Consider the following 12116-nt stretch of genomic DNA (forward strand, 5'->3'; position numbering starts at 1 on the left):
TTTTGAAGTAAAATTAAATCGATTTTCGCATTTCTCGTCAAAAATATTGTTCGTATATTCAAAGCTGCATATTTTCTAAAATAATGGATCGATTTTCAAAAAGTAAGAATCGATGTATAGAGAATTAAAAGCCCTTTCTAATGACCCCCCACTTGACCTCCATTCCCATTTAAAAAAATTTGGGGGATGGCACCCCCACTTAGGGGGTTGAAGATTTTGCTATGCTTTTTGCGCCAAAAGTTGTCCCCCTTAGAAACAAACTTTACCTGTTTTTGGATTTTGCCGAAAAGTTCATTACTACCCTGTAATGCCTTGCGGTACGTTTTCGATGGGCTACCCTGTATAATACTCATATATGTATAGAGGTACATATACCAATAAATACATATAATATTTTGTTTGAGAAAATGCAATAAAAAACATTATCTTGTGCCTCTGCAAATATTTACAGAAATATGTTACCATTTATCGTTTATTGAAAAGCTTAGCTCTATATGATCTGTACTAAAATCTTAGATCTTATATATTTACATAATATGATCTAGGATTGAAACAAAAATTATTTTGAAAGGGTACCTATATTATAAATTAGTGGAAATATTTAATAAAATTTTGTTTCTATTAATTTCTGTAACTCTAACACCTTTAGAAAAAATAAAATTAACGTGTTCTAACTAAATTAAAATATCTACACAAAATGTACTTAAAACTTAATCAGATATTCCAAATTGTTTCTGACTTTAAAAATGATAAAATTTTCATTAAATAATATATGCGACATATCTTTATTTAGAGATTTTATAGAAAAAAAAAATGTTGGTCAATCTGACCTGACCTAAAACTATCGAGGAGCATCAAGCGAGACACACTTTTTTTTTCTTGTGAATTCTCGGCAGATATTGTTTGATCTTTTGTACTCGGTTCATACCTTTTTGTTTATAGATGGTTGTGATAGGTAGGTACTTTTCTAAATTCCAAATTTTCAATTTTTCTTTTTTTGCAAGAATCACGAGTTACAGCCTTACGAAATTCTTTTTTTGAGGTACATACCTACCACACCTTTTTCTAGTTTTGAGAGTTTCTTTATTGTTGACATTGTCGACATTGTCTACATTGTCGACTCTTCCAAATTAAGTCTTCATCTAGATCATTGTCTACGTCGACATTGTCTACCCGCCCATCCCTGGCCGTGATATGTTAACTCTTCATATCATATCATAACACAGCGGATAAGACGATACTACGCTCATGTTTTGTACTAATATTTTGTATGTATTGCTATATATTTCTATTTCTCATACCTCTATCTTGTGTAAGACCGGACGCTGAAATTCTCATAACCAACAGGCATTAGCGAGTCCCTCGCCCTCTGCTTCTGCTTAGAAGTTTGATTCACGCTCTAATTTATTCAGCTTAGTAATATTGAATACACTCTAGGTACGGCACTGCTTGGTAAAAAGCCAATTTCTACTAAAATGTTTTAATACTTTTTTGAATTTTGGTACTTTTTTCATAATATAAGTATTTTTTATGATTTTAATGACAGTGGTGTAGTCTTTTACGGATTGGACAGTAGATTGATGATGATGATCTATGTCTCGGATAGTGCGCTCGCAACAAATACAACTTCCAATTTGCCAATAAAAAGTTTTTTGCTGAAATTTTTTTTTCAACATATATTTTCAACCTAAGAGGGATTCTTCTGGAACTCTGTAACTGTAAAATTTATAAAAAAAATGGTTTTAAAAAAATTTGTATGGAATCATGTGGACCATGTAGAGAAAATATTGTTAGATTTACAGGGTGTTCCATTTCTCGTGGCGCTACATAATTTTGTTTATTATTGCATTTTTTGAATTCCTTGGTTAATATTAGGTAGAGTTTATTAAATGTACATGGTGTTTAAAACTCGAGATATTCAGTTGTTTTTGAAAAAATTACGATTAATTGTGCTCCCACTTATTTACAAATTCATAATGCCTGCTTGCACTACCGCAAAACAAGACTTACATCATGTAGATAGGACCTAATAAGATTAGTTGTATGTACGTTTTTATTTCATTAATATTTTTTTCATATTAGCTTCATGTTCAGATTTAATAAATTGTACCATTACACTTTTAAAATTCATGTTGGCAAGAAATTTACGCAAATCGTGTTAACGTTCATTTATCGAATGCAGTCAGCACTCTCTGGATTCATGGCAAACATTGCTATTAATGAACATTTTCTTTTCCGTTCGAATTTGAATTTTGAAAATAAAATTCTTTAATTGTAAACGTAGTCGCAGTAGCTAAAATCAATACTAAATGATTTCAACATTGTCAATCAACTGCATCTAAAAAATATATAAACAAGCTTCCACAAAAAAAATCTTCCACACGTGTATTGCGTCACATGTTAATAACGTGTCCTAAGCTTACTTCTGTCAACTGTTAAGCTAATGAATGGCATTTAAATATTTCTGATAAGTTTTCGTATATTTTTATTTATTATTATTTATTGAGTCCCATTTGTTGCATAATTTTACTGGAAATACTGTTATTTAAAAACTTTTTTTTCCCTGTTACTCTTCGTTTTCTTTGTCTTAATATTTTCTCTACTACTGTATTACATGATAAAAGTTGAATGGATTGCGGTAAACACGAAATCGGCATTTCCTCAATGTTTTTAGCATCCCCTTAGGAACTTAGATATACTGCCTACATAAGTACATATATTTCGTAGATGTCAGGAATCTTTGTAGATGCTATTGACGGAAATGAATACTCCAGTGGATTCTTGTTTAGCCCAACATATTTAACTGGATGGTAATAAAATAGCACAACCAATTCATTTAGTTAATTAATAAGTTGTACGATGAAACTATACATGTAATTATAAGATTTAGTTAGGTATTATTACGCATATGGGTCTTTTTAATTTTTGAAAAATGCTGCACTACTTAAATAATAATAAAAAATTATGTGCAGACAAGCTATCACATAATTCATTCATCAGATACATACATTAAAATTTTAACATATTTTAACTTACTACGCTCATAAAAATTTTATGTAAAATTACACACTAAATCACTGGATATTTTGACAGCAGTAGGTAATGTAAAATTATACCATACAAGTAAAGTTACATTAAGCATGTAATTTTACATTTTTTTGTCTAATTGCAATGTAAATAATGTAAATAATGTAAATTGACATTATTGATATACTTATATATGAAAAATTAGTCCAATTAATTAATGCATAGGGTGTTTTACGATGAATTATCAAAAATTGCCAAGAGTAAAGTACCTTTGTTTTTAAAAATATCAAAAATTATATTTACGACAGCTAAAGTGTAATTTTACTGCAACACAAAAAACTAAATAATATTTTTAAGAAAGATAAATCTAGACATTATTAAGTACATACATACATCTTTTTGTAAAGCCTTCTTTGTCCTTCAATGTTTATAGTTAAATGTGTGCTGCCAAATACGTTTTCAGACTCTAGAAAACCATATAAAGCTTGAATTAATTTTAGACTTCTTTAACTATGAGGACTAATTAAATAAGCAATATGTATTTGCTTACAAATGATAAATTTTCTTCCATAACATTGACTTCTGATTTAAAATAACTAAGTATAATAGAAAACATTCTTCACGTCTTTTTTTATGAATTAAAATTTTACCCCAGTTCTAGCGTTCAGGTGCATTTCGAGGGGGTATCTTGGAGCCATTTCGAGAGCAATGGCCACCTCTTGACAACAGTAAACTAAAAACAAAATATAGTCTGAGTAAAACAATAAGTAAAGTAGGTTTTAAATAGTAAGCTACAATATGCTAAGTAAAATTCAATATGGTTATTACAGATGTTTCTCATACTCTTCAATAACTTTAAATTAAGATATACTGAAATATTTATATAATTTACAAAATGTCATATTTTCTACTAACCTCAGTATTTATTTATAACATCATATTTAGGTAGTTAAAACACTGTGCTATATTATTACGCCACAAATGAATCTAAACATGCCTACTTAACAATTACACATGCTCGGTAACACCACACCGGGTGATTATACATGATTAATCTGATTGGTTAGGCCAAATCACGTCATGAAAATTAATAGTTTTTTCCTATATTTACATTAAATATAGTAAATACACATAAAGGACTAGGAATAAAATATTTTAAAATGTATGAGTATATCGTAAAAGGTAATAATACATCGCAAAAACAAAAAAAAATATATACACTTAAACGTGTAAACACACATTGTATCACGTTCAATTCATTTTTGCGCATAAAAACTTACAAATATGTAAAAATCCTGTGTGAATTTCCACAATTTTTATGAGTGTGAAGCACGTCCTTTTAGAGTATTATCACAGACAATATAGCTTATGGCGATAGCTATTTTGTCTGTGGTACTATTAAAATTATGGAGCAAATACTTATTTCACGAAGACATAAAGATTGTATTTTTTTTAAGGGCCACTCTATAAGAAAAGAAATATCGCTCTGGAAGGTAAACAGCTTATGTGTGTTATTCATATGAGAGTCATTGTCTAAATGAGTTTTTGTGGCTAAACAAATACATATATACTTTTTCACAAAAAATTAATGCCGTAATTTAAAATTTCTTTAAAACAGTTTATTTGTTATGATTAGTTTATTCCAAAACCCTTTATTTAGATTTGTTATTTATTAATGCTAGTATCTGACAACATATTCTCTCATCAAACTTATTTCTTTTACTCTTTCTGAGGGTTTCAAACTTGCCGAATGAATGTTATAATAATGAATTGTTCTACGAATGAGCTGAGCTTATTTCAAGTACTGTACCTTTAGCACATAATATTTTCTACTACCACCAAACGATATTATATAAAACTTGTATTAATTATTGTTGGTATTTTCATAATTCTATTAATAATTTAGGCAATTATTAGTAGCCTAAATATATATACGGATTAAATATAATTAAGGAAAAATGTAAATCCCAACGGAAATGGTAATTTCATTTATTTTTAAGCTGCATTAATACATCCCTTTGTTTTCTCCACAATTAAATTTATTGCCTTTACAAACAATCGGATGAAAGCACCAGAGAATTCACGTTCAATTTGTTTAGCAGACGTGATGTAACGAAAGTTTAAATACAAATAGTTGTTACCAGTGTGTCACTATAGACTTTTATTAATCTCATTTTCTGTAACACTGCAATCTAATACTGCTTCAATGCTACTTGAAAGCAAAATATTTATGAAATTGACATTTTTTATAGAACTGCATTGCAGACAAGCAAATTTCGTTAGAATATATTTTTATTTAAAAACTATTCGCTTTTCTAACGCAATACCGGTATTAGGGTGGCCCAAAAAAAAACGATTATTTTTTTTCGTGTCTCTTGTGAAAATATGTTAGTTTATCATGTTTTAAGAGCCCCCTCAAAAAATAAGCTAAAAAAAAATTTTTTAGAGGTCGCTCAAGATTTTTAAAAATTTCCAAAATCGTCAGAAATTGATTTTTTTTTAATTTTTTTCTCATTATTTTATCAATTTCTATGTTGAAAAAATCTTGATTCTGAAAATTTCAAATCGATATTTTAATTTCTAAAGGTCACTCATAATTATTTTAATTTTCAAAGTAGTGTTTTCGAGTGACCTCTAAGAAATACATATCAATGAACTAATATTTTTTTTATTGAATTTGATGAACAAAAGAATAGAAATAAATCACGAGACACTTAAATTTTAAAAAATTAAAAAATTATAAATATTTGATACAGTGCGGTAGTAAATTTTGCCTCGAGCAATTTTTAAGTGTCGTGATTTATTTCTATTCTTTTGTTCGTCAAATTCAGTAAAAAAAATGATTAGTTCATTGATATTTATTTTTAGAGGTCATTCGAAAACATTTTAAGTACACTATTTTTAAACTAAAAATAATTATGAGTGACCTTTAGAAATTAAAATATCGATATGAAATTTTCAGAATCGAGAATTTTTTCAACCTATAAAATGATAGAACAACGAGAAAAAGAATTTAAAAAAAAAATCAATTTTTGACGATTTTGGAAATTTTTAAAAATCTTGGGCGACCTCTAAAAAAATTTTTTTTGAGTTAATTTTTTGAGGGGCTCTTAAAACATGATAAACTAACATATTTTCACAAGACACGAAAAAAAAATCGTTTTTTTGGGCCATCCTAACCGGTATGGCTATGCTTCTTAGTTAAAACCTTCATAGAAATGTTTTATTTTAGACAATGTTAAAAGAGCTTTAGTTGCAAAGAAAGAACCTGATATTTATTTCCATTTATTTGACTACCTACCATTTTTGTTTACATAAAACTGTTGCTGATTTATATCAAATCGATGTTGCATCTACAATTTTTTATAGTAAATTTAAGTTATAAAAATTTATCTATGAAGGTTAATTTGTACAAAAAGAAAAAAATAAAGAAATCACATTTTTACAGAGGAAAAAACAAAGTCGAAACCCCTTAAGCCGAGATTGGCAAGTGTTTAAGTCCTGGAAGTACCTACACGATACAAGCCGAAATGCATATGACTTTTTTCGTACTACTACTACAGTCCGTACAATATTCGTGGAGATAAAATTCCAAGACAAGAATAAACCAATAAAATTCTGTTTTCGGAACTACTGTAACAATTTACCGCAGCAGAGGCGCGCCTTGAAATTTTCCGCCGATGTTTTCTACTTCGGGTGTCGAATGCGGTTAATTCCAAGAAAGTGACGCAGGGGTCTTCTAGGAATTATATTTCAACAAATATTGTACGGACTGCAGGTAGATACTACTAGCAAGATTAAATAATAATAATTATTATTAATTAAATCACATTTCTATCGTTGACGATGAAACTGAACATATTCTTTTTTTTAAGTTTTTAGAAAATATAGAATTTGAGATTTAAAATTGGTCGATATTTTTTTGAAATATGAAAGATGAGAATGTATAATCAAGTAATGATAAAAAACCGTAACAAAAATGTCGTTTCTCATTCTTCAATATCTACAGCTGAAAAACACTAAATGGAGACAGGACACTCATTACGGAGACCTCCGCAAATTGTTGACTGACACATATTGACACACTACACTAGCTTTAAAAGGACACGGGGGTTGGAAACCCGGCACAGTTTGTGTCGAAAGTTGTGTTGAAACTGCAGAAGATGGAATTTTCTGATGATTTTACAGTCTGTACGATACTTAATGAGATAGAAGATATTGGCGGCGCGGCGTGGCGTTCACCGTAGCAGCTTGAAGTGCATACTGTATTTTGCAGTTACAAAGGCGTATTTCTCTGTAAGCGTAACGTCCTGTGCATTTTCAGTGTTATTTCTTATTAAAATAAATCAATGGAGGTGAAAAATGAAATAAGGAAATTTAAATCCTAGTCGACTAGTATCATGTTTAACGCGTATCATGGTTTTAAGACAATTTTTCCGAATGAAAATAAACTACAATTAAAAAACCCTGTTTAGCTGCTACAGCAGTATCTTTAGTCACTATAGGGAGAATCTTAAGTGAAACTGTCGAGTGACAAGCTTTAAAGAATGGAGATGGTGAAGTAAAATTTAGTTCTAAAAAACACAAGACAAACAATATTGTACGGACTATACTTACAATAATACAAATTCTCTCTTTAGTAAAATCAACTATGGCTAGGTTTAATATTAATAATGATTTAAAATGAATATTTACGTTAATTATTATTAACATATTAATTAATATACTGTATCATATTGGCTTTGATGTTAATTTGTATTTGATTTAAAAATATTTACTTTAATGAATCTCATTATTATATTGTCTGTATAATTATAGATATGTGACATTTTCAGTTACTTTTTTATTTGACTGGATAATTCTGACAGAAGTAAAAATTTTAAATGAATAACCCCTTGCGCCAAAAAGAATAAGTCGAGAGACTGATTTTATAAATCTAATTTTCATATTAACTTTTCGAAAAACTTTAAGCCAGTTTTATAACTAAAGTTTTGATAATGAAAACAGATAGTGTTTCAAAACCTTAACTATGTAGGTAATGTGTGTAGCGCTTATGTTCGTTTCAATTATATGTGAAAATAAAGTGTATATAATATCATGTTAGGTACTGGATAAAGGGTATGTAAAACAGTTGTTTAGTGTTTATTAGTAACTACAATCGAAGCTGTTCTTAAGTATTGTAATTTTTGTGGCTAAAAAATGGATTTTGAAGAAAATATGGGAAATGGAAGTAATTTTATTATTCCATCAGATGTTGAAGAAGCCGCAAATAGGGCAACTTTAGATCTATTGCCCCAGAAGTCACGGCAACAATATGATGTAGCATATAAAAGACTTATTGAATGGTGTAAAATGAAGAAAATAGCAGAAGTTCACTAAAAATATTCTTTTGGTTTACTTCGAAGAAAAATGTAAGGTATGGAAGGCGTCAGCATTGTGGCCTAACTTCTCTTAGTCCAGGAGAATTACACATTGGCATGGCTGTTGCTTGACGTAGATTAGATATTAGTAAAAATCGGTCGAAAATAATATAAACAATGAAAATATAAGGTTGCGCCAAGAAAAAAAGTTGTGCTATTTGCAGTAAAAATTAAAAACTGCAAAAATACTCAAAAATCACGTGTTTTTCCTAACATTTTCCAATATAACTTCTTAAATATGCAGTTTACAGAAAAAACTATTACTGCTGAAATTGTTTGTTATGAAATTTGCTATAAGACACAATTGTTTTGAGACCTGCGTATTCAATATTTTTGTTGCTAGAAAGCCAAAACAGCGTAAGAAAGTGATGAAAATCGAGGTAATTTTGAAGCGTTCAACTGATAGGTAAGAAATTGTCCAATTCTACTATAAATGTACATGTAAGTACTTTAAAGGATTACAAAACGAAATTCCAAAACCCGATCGAAATCGGTCTGATAGTTTTGGTATGAGACAATTTGTTACTAAATTTCAGCGCGAAATGTCGTTATTTTTTTGCGTCAGTGCTGGGGTTAAAGTTAGGCATTTTAATTGGCGCTGATTTTTTTACACATACTTGGACTCTTTAACTATCATATAGAATCGTTATAATATTAATTTTCTTTTTTTTAATAATTTTTGGAGCGATTTTAAAAATTCGAAAAATTTTAACTTTATAAACAAATACTTTCGTGAAGCCGTTTTGCGGGTTGGAATATATACCAAAGTACTAAAAAATAGTTCTCGGAAAGACGCTTAACTTGAAAAAAAGAACGTTCAAATCGGTCACATAAGTTCCGAGATATCAAGTGTCAAAGTCAACAAGCGTTAGCTGCAAAACTATGCATAATGTAACAACAACAAAAATTGAATTTGGTAGGTTTTTTAAGAACTTTTCGTATGTGCTTTTATAAATATTATCGCACGTGTGCTTTTTATATGAAAATTCAATGAATATCGCCAAACCGACCATTTGAGCCGCAAAACCGGGGGGAGGGGATGAATGATAGAAATTGAAATCGCGTTCAAAAAGAGCGCGCGCGCTTCGGCGTTCAGTATCTCGGCTTCTATGGCTCCGATTTTGATGATTTTTTTTTAAATCGATGTAGAAAAATGAGAGGAATTCAATTATCAAGGTTTCATTAAAATATTATAAAGCCCTTTTCGGTCTATTACGACTAAAAATTTTCCACATTTCGTTGTTATACTGTATATTCATGTAAATAATAATATCGATGGTAGGATATAGGTACATAATCCACTGTTACTAGGTTTTAGTTTTAATAATTACATGGTAATAATGTTTAAATAAAATCTTGAAATCTTTATTTAATATGTAATTTATTTATTGTATTCATATAATATAGAAAAAAATATAGATACAAATAATTATTTATTTATTTTTACAAAACGTGTTTATTATACTTTCATAATTATCGTATTATTAAAGTTTTTCACTTTTTTACATCATTGGTATTTTCACTTATAATATCAGCATTTGAATAAGTATTGTTGTCCATTATTTTCAAATCAGTGCTTAACTAATTGTAAGTAGGTACCACTGTTAAATTAACAGCAAATAATGACTTATGGTTGGTTAATTTGATTTTTTAAATTTGCCAGCAATTTCATAGCCATCCTCGCAAGAAATTGGATCATTTTATTTATCACAAAATCCGTCAAAAACAGAAAAATTAAAAGATAGGTATAGGGAGGTGTAATATGGATAGATGTGGAGTAAATTTCTACAACAGATTTTTATTAAATATACAGGGTGTCCCATTTAGAAAAACCAAGTTTTGGCGGTTCGGTCAATCAAATTCGACAATAAATATGAAATTGAAATAGGTCGAAGACCATTAGACCATTAGAGATACATATAGGGAAGCTTTATAAAAGTCCTCTAAAAATATGCGTAGAATTCAAATATACAAAAATATACAGGATGTTCCATTTATAATAAGCAAATAGGTGGCGACTACCGGTATAACCGGAAGTACTACAACAATGGCATTATTTTATTTAAACTCTAAATAAAACCTCCAAAACCACCAGGTCAAAAATTTTCAAAATTCAAATCGAAGTAGTCTCCGAAATATTCTAATGGGTCGTCACCGCATGACAGCCTGTATAATGAATTGCAAAGTGCGATTTTTAATTGTTTACTAAAGGAAGAAATTTTTGAGAGCGAAATCAGCAACTATGCTATAAAAAAGCTTAATACATTTTTTAATAATGCGATGATACGTTTTATAAATATCAAATAATAATTATTTGTATCTGCATTTTTTTCTATTTTATATGTAAACAATAAATAAATTACATTAGGACATAAAAATTTCAAGATTTTAAACATTATTACCAAGTAGTTATTAAAATTAATACCTCTTAACAATAGTCATCGATATTATTTACATGAATATACAACAATGAAATGTATGAAATTTTAAGCAGTCGTAATAGGCTGATAAGGCTTTATAATATTTCAATGAAATCTTGATAATTGAATTCCTCTCATTTTGCTATATCGATTTAAAAAAAATCATCAAAATCAGAGCCGTAGAAGCCGAGATATTGAACGCCGAAGAGGGCGCGCTCTTTTTGAACGCGCGATTTCAATTTCTATCATTCATCCCCTCCCCCCGGTTTTGCGGCTCAAACGGTCGGTTTGGCGATATTCATTGAATTTTCATATAAAAAGCACACGTGCGATAATATTTATAAAAGCACATACGAAAAGTTCTTAAAAAACCTACCAAATTCAATTTTTGTTGTTGTTACATTATGCATAGTTTTGCAGCTAACGCTTGTTGACTTTGACACTTGATATCTCGGAACTTATGTGACCGATTTGAACGTTCTTTTTTTCAAGTTAAGCGTCTTTCCGAGAACTATTTTTTAGTACTTTGGTATATATTCCAACCCGCAAAACGGCTTCACGAAAGTATTTGTTTATAAAGTTAAAATTTTTCGAATTTTTAAAATCGCTCCAAAAATTATTAAAAAAAAGAAAATTAATATTATAACGATTCTATATGATAGTTAAAGAGTCCAAGTATGTGTAAAAAAATCAGCGCCAATTAAAATGCCTAACTTTAACCCCAGCACTGACGCAAAAAAATAACGACATTTCGCGCTGAAATTTAGTAACAAATTGTCTCATACCAAAACTATCAGACCGATTTCGATCGGGTTTTGGAATTTCGTTTTGTAATCCTTTAAAGTACTTACATGTACATTTATAGTAGAATTGGACAATTTCTTACCTATCAGTTGAACGCTTCAAAATTACCTCGATTTTCATCACTTTCTTACGCTGTTTTGGCTTTCTAGCAACAAAAATATTGAATACGCAGGTCTCAAAACAATTGTGTCTTATAGCAAATTTCATAACAAACAATTTCAGCAGTAATAGTTTTTTCTGTAAACTGCATATTTAAGAAGTTATATTGGAAAATGTTAGGAAAAACACGTGATTTTTGAGTATTTTTGCAGTTTTTAATTTTTTCTGCGAATAGCACAACTTTTTTTCTTGGCGCAACCTTATATTTTCATTGTTTATATTATTTTCGACCGATTTTTACTAATATTTAATCTACGTCAAGCAACAGCCATATCTCGAAGGTTTT

This window comes from Anoplophora glabripennis, unplaced genomic scaffold (assembly GCF_000390285.2).
Source record: "Anoplophora glabripennis isolate ALB-LARVAE unplaced genomic scaffold, Agla_2.0 scaffold705, whole genome shotgun sequence".
Classification (NCBI taxonomy): Eukaryota; Metazoa; Arthropoda; class Insecta; order Coleoptera; family Cerambycidae; genus Anoplophora; species Anoplophora glabripennis.